Below are 17153 nucleotides of genomic sequence, written 5' to 3' on the forward strand. Positions count from 1 at the left end.
TTGGTTCGATCATGCTGGCAAATCGTTTCTTTCGAGTGCTTAGGAAGAGCCCTGAAGCACTGTCTTCGACATTTAGGGTGACCTTGCAGAATGAGTGAAGTGAACGCTGTGTGACGATATCTGCACAGAGAGAGAGAGAGTTGTACGCTTGGAATTGCACTCGGAGACAGAATCACGAAACGACTTGATTAGAGAAGACGCGCAGGTAAATGATATCGTTCAAGCTGCCCACTCAAATACGCACTATTTATATTACTATTTAAATGTATCCAGGTAAAGGCCCCGCTTAGCGAGATAGATTTTTTTTTCAGAAGCGACTTGGCCACAAATGATAGCTCAACGAAGTGGGTTATCGTCATGTGGACATTTATAGCAGCCAAATACTCTAAACGCACGTTGATTTTAAATGTGGAAGGAAAAACCGGAGGACCCGGATAAAAATCCACGCCACCACGGGGAGAGAGACACGCAAACTGCAAATATACAGCAGGCGTCAGAATCAGGATCGAACCCACGACCTCCTGCATACCAGGCGAGGTAGTTAACATCTTGCCACCGTGGCGCCCATAATTTGATTTCATGAAGCTGGAGTTGAAGCCAAAGGGATGGCACGCGTTTCAAGAGGACGTCCACTGAGGATGAAACACCCTCAAAAATACATCACAGAATCATGAGGAGGGGGGTGAGGGGGCGGTCTTCATCCAGCACTGGATTTATCAAGGCTAAAGTTGACCCCAATTCGAGACCAATCATCGAACGGGGGCCATGAATGAGCCTGTGGTGTTGGCTACAGTTGCTATGGGCAGTGAACTGTGGCGGTGGTGGGTGGCGCGTGGTGGCTCTGGGAGTGACTGGCAGTGTTGGCTGCTGCTGCTGCTGCTGCTGCCTCTGCGGGCTGTGTGTGCTGCGTTTGCACGTGGCGAGCCCCCAATCCATTCACCCGCGCTCGCTGATTAATGCTCGCTCGCTAGGAGACGAGCTGGGAAACCACGGAGCCCTGACAAAAATGACATTAAGGGAGACAGACCCCAACGCTCAGGGCTTTCACATGCCCCGACGCGAAACCAATGACAAAGATCCCCTTATAGCCTTCACGGATTGTTGGGGCAAGTTATGTTAGCGAGCACCTATGAAGACCGGAACGGACACACGAGGGGGTGGGTGGCCAGCACTACGCCCAGCCGCCTTTGTCTCCCCTAAGTGGCGATGCATTGCACAACTCACCAAGTATTCATTTGAGGCTGAGTCGACCTATGGAGATGCCCAGAACCGGTTCATGAGCGGCAATCGAACACGGGCCGCTATGTTAGTACCGCTACACCACCAACACACACACACGTCACTTCTACATTCAAGCCCGTCTGGCACGTGCGTCCACGTGTGCACATCACACACTCTTTCAAACACCCATTCAAACCCTCACCCATTCATTCAAACCCTCATTTATTCACTCAAACGCTCATTCAAACTCAATCACACAATAACCAATTCCCAACACACACTCGACAGATACCTGCTGCATCTGCCAGCCCAACGTTTCTAGATCTCTCTGTTCGAGAAGGGCTATGTGTATGCGCGTGGTGGAGCGGTGGCGCAATGATTAGCGCACTGCGCTACGAACCCGGCGACGATTAACAACAGAGGCGAATATTTTAACCGGTCCTGGGCCTCCCCTAGGTCGTAGTGGTCACTAGGGAGACAAAGACGGCCGGGCGTGGTGTTCGCCACCCACTCCCCTTGTGCGCCGTGCCGGCCTTCATAGGTGCTCGCCAACAGCACTTGCCCCAATCATCTGTTGAGGCTATATGCGGGTCTTTGTCTTTCTTCACGTGTGCGCGTGCACTTGGGGGCGCGCCTGCGTAGTTGCGAGCGCGCTGCGCTCCAAACCTGCTGACCTAAGTTCGATTGCCAGCCATCAAGCACCGGGTAGACAAAGGCGGCCGGGCGTGGTGCGGGCCTTCATACGTTCCTGCTGCCCCTAGGAGCTGCTTGGCCTTCATAGGTGCTGACGAGCAGCACTTGCTACAAAAGTCTGGGATCTTCAGCTTTGCTTATTAGTATCTTCTTCACCCTCCAACCCAGCAGCTTCAATATACGCTCCAAGCTTGGTGGTGTTTCATTCTTCACCTGAGGACGGCTGCTTGCGTTGTAGCCGAAACGTCCTGAGAATTATTTTTATTATGTTTTATTTTTATTATTTTATCATTTCCCTTCTACGTGACTTTACCGAAAGAACCAAGAAGATTTGCTTATTGTTGTTTTGCGAAACGTACGGCATACGTATCATCCCCTCCGATGTCCCCCGCTGTGAGTGTGCGTGTCCTAGTCCTCTTGACAAATGAGCAACGGGGTCCTGGTTTGTATTTTGACGCTAAAAAGGCAGGCAGGCTGATGACGCTTAATGACTGAAAATACGTTCTTCTTCTGTTGTTGTTGTTGTTTTGCATAATGCGCTTATGTAATGGGTTGTGCAACTGCCGGGCAGTAAACTTATGGCGTGTGGCACACAGTCTGGTCTCTTATAACGGCCCCATGTTTTCATAACGCGACTTGGATATGACGCGATCATTGTGTTAGGGAGCAATTTCGTTTTGTCATAACGCGGACGCTAATTGGATGCGACGCGATTGAGCGAACCTCCGTCGCGCGAGTAGGAATCAGATTGTAAACGTTGTGGCTTGGCTCTCCAACACACCGGTGTGATGTACTAGTGACGAATTGGCCACTTTCTGTTTACGTGACAACCCTTACTAGTCGGCTGTGTCGGGTGCTGGCGGATTTCAACGACACATTTATATATTTACGCGATCTAACCCAAAAAAAAAAGTCTTATGGATGAATCAGCAGTTGTACGGATGCCTCTGCGTAGCATCACACAAGGCAGGGGATGCTGCTGGATGCTTCAAGACGATACCCACGCGCCTCAGTATTTGTTCAGCCTGCGTACGCATCTCACGTGGCATCGCGGACTGTGATTCACCCCGATGTTATACGTACTATTTATTATAACGCGATATTTACATAACGCGGTGTTCTTCAAAAACGCAACTACTACAGAAGAAGAGACCGTAATTACAAACGGGGCTAGAATTCCAACGTAAATTTCCATAAATTAACACAGAACTCGATACATTTTGATTGTCATGTATTGAGGCCACTCGCATTCTAGAGACGATATCAAATGTAATTAACTCACCACATTCCGTCATTGCTATTGCCTCATAACAGAAAGATGCCAAACACTCTGAAATGAAATTGGCCAAACAGCACAATGCACACGCCTCTTGAAATGCCTCTCAATACTGCGCTGCGATAAATTCGTAAATGTGTTTACGTGCTTTGAAGGAGGTTCCATTTCCCAAAACGTTGACGATAATATATTTGTATCTTTTTAAAGCCAAAGTGTTATTGGCTAATGTTCAGCTTTTTGTTCCCACTCATGAGGCTTTCCTACATTGAATAAATACCATTATATTTTGAATTCTTTCTCACATATTTAGGTAGTTAGTATTTTTTTTTATCCAAAATCCAAACGTTTCGCTTTACAAATGAAGACGGCTGCTGTTAACCTTAGCAACTCTCTTCTGCTGTTATAAGGCACACGCATGATGACGCTTTAGCATTTCTTCTCGTTGCGTTTCACAGCCCCCGAGAGACGGTGGAGACTTGGCGAACCCTCTGCTGTAAAAACATAACTGCACTTTCAATCCACTCCCGATGCAATAAATTAAATACACTATTTACAACCACACAAAAAAACATTGAAACCTTTGCTCTAATACATCATGCCATTTTTTTCTTTTAACATGGTTGTCCTGCTTTCAAAGCTCAGAAAGTTGTTCTTTTTCCCCCTGAAAACTTTCCTGATTATAGCAGCAGATGCTCGTGCAGGAGCAGTGAATGCCCAGCCACGTAGGGCAGGGTAGAGCTTCTTTGTAACACGTGGCCGGAACGGGCAATGTGCACACAAGACAGGACCCATCAGGCAGGAGTGCAAATTGTTTACAACCAGAGTGGCCTCCACCATGTCGACTCTGATTTCTTGTTTTAATTGATAGGATTCGATTCATTTCAGCAGGACAGTGCATTAATCAACCATCTGGCTATATTTGCACCTCCGGTTAGCGCGGTTGGCTAGGTAACATACTATTTGTTTTTTTCGGTAAAGTCAAGTAGGTGAAAACAAAATAAAATAAAACAACTAAATTAAATCACGACGTCTCTAAATAGCTCTCTTCATACGCTCCAGTAATTTTGCTGGAGCAGTCCCACCTGATGACAGATGCTTGTGTTGCTTCCGAAACGTTGTGATTTTATTTAGTTGTTTAATTTCATTTTATTTTGTTTTCACCTCCGTGACTTTACCGAAAAAACCAAAGAGTATGGATCCTTGCAGTCACGAAAACTTCAAATCTAGAATTATGGCTAGGTCCGAAAGAAGTTCAACATACATGCAGCATATCAACATTTAATGGGCGTCCTACGAAAGTACACCCGGCAAAACTTAGAACCTTGCACGGCATGAAACTGAACTGCCATAGGGAGGACACCGCCAACATGAAATCATCAGGATTTTGTCAGCCGTAGCCGCGGCTGGTAATTTCATACACAGCCGTACACAGCATCGTGACGCTCATTTCACGATGGGTGATGCAAAATTTGCGGGGAAAAAACATAAAGATTCTACGCGGCTTTCAGAGGTGCAAAACAACCACTGTGGATGCTAATGGCACGGCGAATAAAATGAATCTGGTGGCCAAAGGACCCGAACGGAAATATCTAATCAGCAGGCAATAGCACGCGGCTCTCCATTGATGTCAATCCTCAGCCATTTTCAAATCGCTATTGGTGGGCACGAAAAGCACTCGAGAATGTGTTTCCACGTGGATGTAGGAGGTTTCCCCCCCCTCCTACACCTCCACTGACCTCATTGCCACGGCTTTTAGTGGGTTGTATAGAATTGCGTCATCGCCAGGTCATCAGGAAACGTTGAAACCCGATAGTTATGATTGCCGGTGACGGGAGTGCATTGTTGGACGATTTATTAAGGCAGCCTGCAACGTGAGAAGGGCTGTGCTTTCCCTCGCCATTCCTCTCTGAGAGCACCGTTTTTCTGATTGTTGTGATGTTAAGTTTTCCATTAAACCAGCGATGCAGAGTGAGTTTGGCTGTGTAGGCCTACACACGGAAAACCGCACGCACGTACGCACGTGTGCGTTCTTGGTTGGGACTTTACTGCCTCACCTAAGTGCTGATAAGATGAGAGGAGTAACTACAGCGGTTGTCCTACAGAGAGACTGGAATTTGGAATGCCTATCGCCGGCTCGGGAATACGAGCAGACACGCACTTGCCCCTATGCTCGGTTAAGCGCGTAGACACTTTGACTTGCGTCAGAGTGCTACTATCACGACTTCGGCAAATACTTCATCAACGGGGGAAGAGCCCATTGAATCGTAGAGCTTATTTTTTCAAAGGGGATGATCTTGGAGAATCAAGGACTCTCGTAACAGTGTAAAATAAAATACCGAAGAGTAATAATATAGAGCACACTACATATTATGCACACAGCTGCCAAGATCAAATGATGGAAAGTACATTCCAGTCGATTGAAAGTGCGAGTTTAATTGTTCTACCACAAGGATATGCAAATTAACAGAAAATATCATTTGCACGCAAAAAGAAAGGTTAATGACAGCGTGTCGAGCAATTAGTGCCTTGCATGTGTATGCTGTATAATCAATGTGTGCACGCACTGTATACATATCATTAGCGAATCGAGTTGCATTGTGGCAGTTTATCTTCCCACACGAATTCTCCCCGGCCACCTGAGCGCAGGGATGATTATCATTTAAAACTTTCCAGGATAAGACTTTTGTTATAATTGGCAAGGTTTTCTGACAGCTCTTAAAATCAAGTCAAACAGCAGCTACCGGTTTACGGCAGAAACGTATAATTGCATAATGTAAGTCCAAACTGTAGAACTGCACACGTGCGAGATAAATTACGGATGTACCTCGGATTTAGAGGGAGCGGTGCTGCAGTGCTCAGCACACTGTGTGCCATGCACCTGGCCACCTGAGTTTATCATTTCCCTGCCACGGCTCGTGCCAGTGGCGAGTGATAACTAAACCATCCCCCCCCCTCACCCCGTCGCTCCTGCCTTCACCTACCCGCACTGACCGGCGTGGTTAAATGTGGTCAAAAAAACCTCAAACGCTGCAGTGGAGCGGGGGTTGACCTTCATTGTCAAAGGGCTCGAGAAGATGTGACGTTTGTCTTTGTGCTCGCTTTGCACGTGATAATAATAATAATGCCATGTATTTAGACAGGAAGGCCTCACCGACTGAGTCGGGTATTTTTTCAGGAGGGTCTTGCTTTGAAATGTTTGGCCAATGCGGTCGCAATGAGTGTTTTGCACGTGCGAGGAAAATGGAAAGCAGGTGAAAACACAATAAATGTTTTGTTTTTGAGTCATATATAAATGTGCCGTTAAGCCAACAACACCCTACACAGCCAATTAGTAAGGTTTGTCACGGAAACGAAACGTGCCAATTAGTTACTAGTTCCATACACCGGTGTGTTGGAGGGTGTTTTGGTTTAGATCGCGTAAATATAAATCATATTAAATATAATATGAACAATAAATGCGTCGTTAAACCCGCCACCGCCCGACACAGCCAATATTTGTGGGTTTACTCTCCAAAGCACCGGTGTGCTGAACAAGTAACACATCTCATTAGACCTCCTTTGCCAGTACCAACATATAATAATAGGGTTTTCCCCCTTTTTTCTGCCACAAAACTGACACCTTTTTACGAGGATTCATGTCTGCATTAACCACAATACTTGCAGGCAAAAAGCAAACAAAAAACACACTCTGATAATGTATGCATTGTCCTTGACACTGATTGGTCCACACCAGGGACGGCTTTCTTTTGAGCCTCGACCAAATTGGTGCTCGACCAGAGGACGCCAAAAGGCGTCCACAGCTCAAAGACAATGCCACTATCAAAGTAATGATGGCTAGGTGTGAGCGTCTACATCATTAGACCTCCTTTGCCAGTACCAAAATATAATACTAGGGTTTTTCCTAGTATTCTGGAAACAAAACTGAAACCTTTATTATACTTTGGTACTGGCAAAGGAGGTCTAATGATGTAGATGCTCACCCCGAGCCCTCATTACTTTGATAGTGCATTGTCTTTGAGCTGTACGCCTTTTGGCGTCCTCTGGTCGAGCACCAATTGGGTCGAGGCTCAAAAAAAATCCGTCCCTGGTGTGGACCAATTAGTTTCATGGACAATACATATATTATCAGTGTGTTTTTTGTTTGCATTTTGACTGCAAATATTCTGGTTAATGCAGACATGAATCCTCGTACGAAGGTTTCACTTTTGTTGCCAGAAAAAAGGTGAAAAACCCTATTATTAAGTAACACATTGCTGCGTTTTGTTTACGTGACAAAGCTTACATACTTTATCGTGTCGCGGGTTTAACGACACATTCTATTTACGCGATCTAACCCCAAAAACACCTGTTATGGTAGAGATACTGTAGGACTACACTTTCTGTGCGACAGACGCCAAGATGTATTATGGTGGATATTAAAGTAGAATGGGCAACGGTTCTAATTAAATGGATTGGACTGACGCAATCATTAAGGGGTTACAAAGTGCAACGCATCACATCCATTGCTTCGAAGATTCGCTGGGATGTATAGTCTATACTCTACTAGCTCTGCTCACCGATAGACACCAATTAAAGATCCCCTTTATAGTCTCGACACGTGGTCCCTGCAAGCGCTGTTAGTGAGCACCTATTAGGAGCCTGGACAGCACACGTAGCATTGTGGCAAAGCAACGCTACGCCTGGGCTACCTTTGTCTCGCCGGTGCCGATCTTGAAAGTTGAATCGCCTTTGCCAGTTGCTCGTTTTATGCCAGAATCACCCCGGGGAAGGTCCAGGCCAATCACGGTTCCAATTTGCCACTTGTGTGGTGTTCATGGCCAGGAAATGAACTGACTGGCTTGTTTGGATCACAGGGGAGCAATGATTACTACTCCACACACCTCAGGACAGATGCAAGTGCAAACAACCACACAGGTGGCCCCAACTAACAGAACGCACGTGAATGTTTTTTTTATGTTCTGCACGATAGCTGCATCCTCGCCAGCCCTACAAATGTAAGTGACAGGCGAATACTTTACAAAGCTGCTTTACTGCATACCTGCCTTCAAAACGAATCTATTATAACAAGGTTGTTTTTTTATTTTACCAGGTAAGGCCCCGCTGAGCTATGTAGCTCTTTTTCAGAAGTGACCTGGCCACAATTGATAGCTCAACGAAGTGGCTTATAGTCACGTGGACATTTATAGCAACCAAATACTATAAACGCGTGTTTATAAATGTGGAGGGAAAACCCTGAAGATTCGGAGAAGAATCCACGTGACCACTGGGATAACATGCAATCTCCAAATATACAGGGGTCAGAGAAGTGGATGATCATGTGGAAATGTATAACATGAAAAAACCGGAGTACCCGGAGAAAATCCACACGACGACAAGGAGAGAGACATGCAAACTCCAAATATACAGCAGGCGTCAAGGTCGGGATCAAATCTACGACCTCCTGCATTCCAGGCGAGATAGTTAACATCTCGCCACCGCAGCGACACATAACATGTTATAGAGTAATCATTCCGTTCAGCACAACCTTTCCTTTGAAATGAGTTTAGCGGTAAACTGGGTTAGAGATGGGAAGGCCATCTCTCCCAAAATCTATGGGCAACGTGGAAGAGTTGGCCACAGTAACCGACACAGAGGGCCTCTTTTGAGTTGGCCACAGTACACGACAGAGGGCCTCTGTTGAGCTCCCTCTAACGTGGAGGCCATGGCACGAGCAGGGACATGAGCAAGCACGTTAACGGATGCACCTTTATGCCTTACCTTTGCATGGAGTACACACGTGATTTGTTTGGATAACGGTAGAGTAAGTCATATTTGTGAATTGTGCTTTCAGTTTGAAAGCGTTGTTGGTGTTGAACGTGTTACTCATTCGTCCGTATTCAACTTTGGTATTAGGAATTATTTCAGTTGAAACAATACAAATACATAATATCCGCTATTATTGTCTCATCGCTGCAGTTCGTAACGCTTAAAGTGGTAAGCATTGGCAATTACGGGACTGGGGCAGTGGGCACATTTTTTCAACAATGGATGTATAGTTGCCGTGAGATTAAGTCATGAGTGCACCTGCAAGCGATGTCTGCTTTTGTTGCGTTTCGCGGCAGCAGCTCGTTGAGGGGGAGAGAGCGCGGTTGAAAATGCGTGTTAAAATATGCGTGCGAACATCGGCCCATTGATTAACGCAAATGCAGCAGCAGCATCACTCAAGCTCTGGATCCGTTGTAAGAGGCACGGGGCCCACACCTGCCAATACTTTGCATTCATTATAACATTCGTTATAAAGGAGATACACTTTATTTATCCCTACATGCAAGCAAAAGAAACGCGCATTTAATATATACAGAGTGGTACAAAAGTCAGGACAACATCGGGTCATTATATTATTAGTTGTAAAAAAAGTACGTGGAATTATAGATCGGTCAGAGGACAGAAGTCCGCAGTGCATAAGCTGAGTCGTTCCGGGGTCGTTCTTTGCGAGTTTTGGTAACGTGGCGATTCTCAAAACAATGGGGGGATCTTCTTCTTGGTTCTTTCGGTAAAGTCACGTAAAAGGGAAATAATAAAAATAAAACATAATAAAATAATTATCACGACGTTTCAGCCACAACGCAAGCAGCCGTCCTCAGGTGAAGAATGAAACACCACCAAGCTTGGAGCGTATATTTAAGCTGGGTTGGGGGGAGTTTATTTATTCAACCACCCCCCGCTTCTGTCCCTCCATTCAACAGTTGAAAATGGGTGCCCCATAGGGTCACGTGTGGTGGGGTAAAGCGTGAGTACTCCTACCTCTTCAAAGACTTGTGGCCAGTATGGAAGAGTAGGCCAACACTAATTTCCAGTTTGGGCTCTCCAGAGATCCCTTCACCACTTGCTCTTCCTGCAGCAGCAGTGTGAGCAAGGAATTGCAGGGCTACACCTTTCGGCCGGTTTACCTTTAATGAGCCACGTGAAGTGTTCAAATATTCAGCTGGCACGAGCTGTGTAAATTTTAACAAAGCTAATCAATATTAGCTGAACTATGATTTACATTTGTTTTCATCATACTTGTATTGTGTAATTGCCATCGCTTGCCGGTGTATTAATATACCACAGAGCAATTTGTTCTTTCCGCTAGGACAAGTAGAACATAAGCTCTTATTAAAATGTACCACAGATTGAATTACAATAAATTAATTAATTTGATTCATGCTCAAGTACATTTTTAATGTGCCGACATGGCGCATTACAAAAACAGCTCTCCTTGGACCATAACTAATGATCATTCATCCGTTTCTCCACTCAGGGGAGTGGTTTGAGTAAATTGCCACAACAAAGTACGCGTAACTAGACGTACATTACCTTTTAGTCCTTTAGTCTCATGGCATTGTAGGTGCATGATGAGGTCCCGAGGTGCAATGTGTGCAGTGGTTCAAACTCCCTTCAGCGGGAAGGCACGCTTCAATGCGCTCAAAGCCCTGCATCCCGCGAGGAAGCGGCGTTGTTTCATTCCCATAACTTTCTCTCAAGCTTCTGAGTGTTTTGTCATCGTCAACCACGATGCAGCCACTGCTGGACGAAGGCCTCCTCGAGCCATCTCTCGCCTAAGCGCCTGCACTAGAGCCGAAGTCATCGTCCCACCATCACTGTGGACATCCAGCTTTGGGGACTTTGTGTTCTCTCGTGTGACCCGCCGCCTCCCTCATGATCAGTTTCGGCAAAGTTGCTCGCACAAGCCCACCGCTGGTGGAAGAGCCACGCATGATATTATTCGACGGGAGTTCGAGAGAGGGACCTCTGGAGAGCGTATTTGGTCTACTCTTCCGCGTAACGCACACTCTGCCCCACCACACGTTGACCTGTTGGGTATGGGTTGATGCTGCCGAGTGTTGCAGAGGCGAGGGAGATTCTTCATCTGAAATCTAGATATCATATCAGCCTTTCGTCCGATTCAGGATCATTTTTCGAATCAAGAATTCACTCCCTTTGTTAGCCTCGTGGTTAATTGTATCACCTCCAGTGGCTGCAGGGGCGACGTGAACCCAGTTCGTACAGCAATTATGAATATAAAAAAAATTACGCAATAAAACGCGTGCGTAATGGAATGAAGAATAAATATTATTAGATGAATCAATGCTTCATTCCCCTTTTTCTGTAAACTTCGCAATCTCTTTGAGTGAATAAAGTGTTTTAAAAGTGGCCGGTGGTATAATAATCAGAAGTATATTTTAAATTGGTCGAAAAGTTGTTAACATCCGATCTGCTTCTAGAGCTAATTAAGCTTGCTTTGGCCGAGATTCATGAACGTAGAGCTGTTTGTGTTAAGTCTCTGGAACCAAAGGTGTCAGAATTGAGCCGGTACACGTGTCTGAATAAATCTGCTTTGATAAACACATATTTAAATTATCAATAGCTTGAGCTGTTAACCCAAAATGAGTTTTTTTTTTGACGGCCACACAATCTACTTAAATTGATGTCGATTAAAGCAAAGCTTGAAGCACCCTCGAATGCTTTGATGTAGCTGAACAAAAACTGCATGTGTCCTATTTGCCACCTTCCTTGCATAATTAATCGCAAGCCAAGTTTGATGTCAGTATTTGTACATTAACGACGTGCACTGCTGCACTGTGTGAGATACCTCATTTGGAGAGCATGAACAATCAAGCTATTGAAATGGAATATTGAAACAAACCTGACCTCTAAATAATCATCATGATGCAATAAGTAACTGGTATAGCCTAGTGCACAAAATAACAAGCAGCAATATCTTGAAATAAAATGTATTTAAAGGAGTGAACCTGAAAAGCAATGCGGAACAATGAAATATTTACTCTTTAAGATACATCAACAAATATTATTTTTCAGGATGTGGCCACGTGTGCATGGTGGTGACCCCAGAGGTAGCCAGCTCAATATTAGTTCATTCTCCTGGCGTGGCAGTTGACAGACTGGTCAACTTTCTCAAATCTACCCTGGCTCTCTACAGCCAGCAGTAGACATTGGTATGCCGATGCGTGGTTGCGGTAAAGTGTGGCTTTTCGCACCTCTTCCATGATATCTTGCCTCTAGCGGAGGCACTTCTGCCAGCGGTGGCGTGAGCATGCAATTGCAGGGTTGCGCCTTTACCTTCACCATTTCGTTGTACGGCAGTACGGTATTACATGCAACTTTCACTTGCCCGTAAAATACACACCACAGGCGATTGCGTTCGTTCAGAAGGTGCGCTTAAGTACGGCGGGTGCTCGAAATTCGCCGCACAAATCGGCAGGGACTCCGGTGACTCGGTGACCCCCAATCAAAGGCTGATGTCTCGCCGACTCCGTGACAAGGGGAGGAGAGCAACGCGACAACGATGCGCTGGGTTCCTCCCGACGAGTCAGCGTTGCGGGGGTCAGCGAGAATTGCCCTTCACACGCGCGGTGCGCCGCGTGGCAGCTCGCGTGTGATTGAGCAGGCTGGGATGATTGAGCAGGCCGGCGTGATTGAGCAGGCTGGGGTGATTGAGCAGGCTGGGCTGGCTTGGTGGGGGGGGGGGGGGGTAATGTCTGCATTGGGTTACTGGGATTATGCATTCATGCCCCCTCCCCCCCCCCCCCCCCGCTCGGTTGCCCACCCAGGGTAAAGGAAATGTGCCCCTCCACAGAACGCTTGACTGGCCCCATTTTTTTTGCCATTCACCGGTGACTTTGCCTCTGACCAAGTCACCGGCAAAGCGAAGCCGATCTCGAAAGATGAGCAGGATTGAGGCCGGATAGTGCTCGGATGGGTTGACCACAATGCAACGCAGGTGTGATGGGCTGTGCGGCTACATGACGGGCAGTGCATTAAAATCCGTTGCTCGATCATAATTACTACGTGCCCGCGAATATGAGTTAAAGTATTGGTGGAGTGAGGAGGCGGGGGTGCGGGATGGTGGCACAGTCGTTTGCTTGATGCGTGATGATCATCGTTACGACCCGAGTTCGATTCCTGACCACGGCTGACGTCAGTGGCGAGTGAAAGCTGAACCGTTCCCGGGGCTCCCGTCGCCAACCCATCACTGACCGCCCTGGCGATGTACGGCGTCAGATAACCCCCGCGACAAAGGAGGTCCCAGTGGTGTAAATGCTCACCCCGAGCTCTCATACTCTGATGGTGCATTGTCTTTGAGTTGTGCGCCTTTTAGAGTCATCTGGTCCAACACCATGTGAGACTAGGCTCTAAGAAAAGCTGTCTCGGGTGTGGAAAAATCTATTTCAAGGAGAGTGCATACATTATCAGAGTTGTGTTTTTTGTTTGCATTCTGACCGCAGGTATTGTGGTCAATGCAAACATGACTCCTTGTAAAAAAAGGTGTCAGTTTTGTTGCCAGATAAAAGGTAAAAATCGAATTATCACTGTGTGGGTGGTAAGCTGTCATCCAACAGTGGATTACACATGCACCAGTATGCGGTGCTAGTGTGGGACCTGTAGCATATGTTATAAAGGGACCATGAATTAAATTAAATAAATAATGCAACACACTCCTTCTTTTTTACTTGCATAGTAAATTGTATTTTTTCATTTGCTATACAGCCAGATATTACGACAAATCGCTAACCTTAAACACCGAGTCTTTCATAAAAGTCGAAGGCAGTATAGTACTATAGTAATAGAGCAAGTGCAGAATCACTGAACCGGAATTCATAGCTTGAAAGCATTTAGCGCGGGGCCCTTGAAAGTCCGAAGCCCGTAGCATCTGCTACTTTTGCTACTCGGATAATTCGGCACTCCCAGTATATCTCCCCTTCCTGATTGATGACATTTGATGTTTTTTGGTTGTTCTGTCACAACCAGCTGAGAGGTGATGAATGTAGCTTTCCAAGACCAGATCGCATGCCCCAAAAGCTAATTTTGATATTTGAAGAAGCTGTCTCCACCACCCCAATGTTGTTCCCTGCAAGGATGCGTTTCTGTTCTGCCGGTAATAGAATAGAGATTCCCTGCTCAGCCACTGCAGCTGTAGCAGCTGTAGCTGCCGCTGCTGGTGGTGGCACTATTCTTTTGGAGAAAAAGCAAAAAAATCAGCATCAAAGGGGAGAGAACAAAAACTTGCGTGTAATTGAATGACCAAAATTAAGACACGAATTACTCATTGAATTAGACCTCGCTGCATGCGGCACAGAAGGACGCATTAGCATTCGGTGAAGCCGGCGATGAATATGCATCGCAACTTCCTAATTAGAATGCCTCTTACACGCACTGCCATTCACGCGACAAGTGCACTCGTCCACCGATGGAGCCTTCGCGAAGGCTCCGACAGCCACCCCCGGCTTGAGAGATCGATCGAGAACATTGACCGCCGTGACAAAATAGGACCCTGCGTCGCGATGGCGACGTTGATAACGATGACGGGGGGGGGGGGGGGGGTGGCGAACCCTCCTGAGACTCGTGAGCAGATGACAGGCGAAACGACGCTGTCACTTCGCCTGTCCGCCCAGGTACGGCGAGCAGGCTCGGCCGATATCGCGTGGATTATTCTGTGGATTATGCTCTATGTGCGTTGAACTTCATTTCTTTTTTAGCGCTCCACGTAGCCGACCGAGCGTGCTACGTTGGATCTCGCCTGCAGCGCCTGCAATGACGGACTGAGACAAACAAACAAACAAAAACATCGGCCCAAGGCATTTGTAAACACACCAGCCCGCATTCGCGCTATGAGCAATTATTTTGTGTTGTTTTTTTTTGTTTAGATGGCTGTTGTGCGACAAACTGTGTAGTGCTCGTAGCTACACCTTGCGTTGTTACGACCTGTTTGCGGGATTTTGCCGTGCAATCTCATTGGCCCATTTGGGGCTGGGTCCAAACAAAACTAAAGGGGCCCGGTGAGGAAGCATCTTTGGGGCTGCCGAATGTGGCGACGTACCGCCAACTGAGAGCGTAAATAAGCAATGGAGCGGACACATTCGACGTAATAAACTACTTTAATGAAAAAAAAAAACACATTACTCTGTTCACATTTGCAATTTCCTCAAACACAGAGACCGGCTCCCCCCTGCAACCGGCCCTCGGAAAGAAACCTGCCCCGCGGGGCATTTTCCCAATGGGACTGCTGCTCCTATGGCCCAGTCTGAGCATGCACCCGAGTTGGATGTCGCCCTGCAGCGCCCGCACTTTGCAAGGGATCTCAATCCTGCGCGCGCCTCTGCTTTGGGAGAAGCTCAGGCTGGCATTTGATTCATAAATGCCCCGGATTGTGTTCACGATCCCTTGAGGTGTCGCTGAACTTTGCACAGATATTGCAAATAAATCCGTGGCACGCGGTGAAACACGGAGAGGTAATACCACGCGTGGACATCATGGAATTGGGTGGTGGTGGGAAGGGGTCGTGGGGGGCGAGAGCCGGCGACGTCATGCAATGTTTGGTTGTGTAGGCTTCGGGGCAAAGAACATTGCAGCATTACTGCGTTTCATTCTCTCCCAACAATCTCCTAAAACGTTAACGCACAAATGCGTCATCACTTATCCCCGGCCTTCCGCAACGTTCAACGAACTGGCCTTGCCCTTTCGCGTCATCGGTGTACACGAAAAATGTCGTGGTGCCTTTGGGTGCCTTTGGGTGCATATACTTGGCTCGTAAAAGCCACCGCCGTGGAGAGCCCTGAGAGCGTGACCGTGGCATTCGCCACGCCGTTGTGCCGACCGAGCCGGCGTGCACATGGCTTGTTGGCACAGCACAGCGACGCACCACGTCGTTGTACGCGCGATGCTACGGCGTGGCCATCTGGTACGCTGGCCAACATCGTGCCATCTGGTACGTTACCAACTTCGTGCCTTCTGGTACGTTACCAACTTCGTGCCATCTGGTACGTCACCAGCATCGTGCCATCTGGTACGTGACCAGCATCGTGCCATCTGGCACGTGACCAACATCGTGTCATATGGTACGTTACCAACTTCGTGCCACACCCATACTGCCCCCCCCCCCTACTACTACCACCCCCACGTTGTTCTTCTCCTGCCTCCCTCCCTACAGGCAGCGTATGGTGTTACAGCTACTCGCTGAACTTCACTCATTGATTGCTCGACCCGTGTTGAGGACTAGTTCTACCAGACACTAACTGTCTCGTCTCATTCATGCTGTGCTCAACCACCACACTCACTCACTAACCCACTCACTAACCCATTCACGAATCCAAACAGTCACACACTAACCCAAACACTCACACACTCACAGAGCACACTGCAGATCACAACAAGACACTCACTAACCTACTCACTCACCCACTCACTCACCACACCGCAGGTCACATCAACACACTCACTCACCAACTCACTCACTCACTAAATAGGTTTTACCCATTCTGGCAACGAAACAGCAGTGTTAAGATGTTAAAACATCAAATGTAAATCTTTTGCAAGGAATCATGAACTGCACATTCCTTGCAGAATGTTTCTGTTTGGTGTTTTTAACATCTTAACACAACTGTTGTATTGCCAGAAAGGGTAAAACCTATTCTCATATGTCTAGGGGCCGTTGGACCTGTGCTCGGAAACCGTGATGAAAACAAAAATAAAACCCTCCATCCCTATGCAGCTGCCTTGCAAGTGATCCCACGGGGAGGGGGGGGGTCACAACAGGGTGAGCGGACACCAATCTGCCGGCTGGAATTACGGATGTTCTGCGTCAATGTCTCTCCGTGTGTTCGCGCCCGCATCAGAGGCGCACATGGCAACAGCTGGGACGCGCCGCTTAGAGCCTCATTCCGTGGCGCTCACTCGCGCCGGGTGACCCGCTTGCACAGGTGCGCGCGGCGCTACACCTACTCGGCATTTCGATGCCGCCGTCCACGTGCGAGTGATGAATAGACTCGTGATGAGCCAGACGTGTGCCCGCTCCTATTGAAGCCGGCGTGGGGGTGGCGGTTTTTCGATGCAAAAGACCAAGGATCTCCCCCCCCCCCACCCCGAATAGTCTGAACAAACTGTTGAGGCAGTTGGTGTGAGCGATGAGCACCTGTGAATGGCAGGA

This window comes from Lethenteron reissneri, chromosome 40 (assembly GCF_015708825.2).
Source record: "Lethenteron reissneri isolate LAM-NWPU_2019-01 chromosome 40, ASM1570882v1, whole genome shotgun sequence".
Taxonomy (NCBI): domain Eukaryota; kingdom Metazoa; phylum Chordata; class Hyperoartia; order Petromyzontiformes; family Petromyzontidae; genus Lethenteron; species Lethenteron reissneri.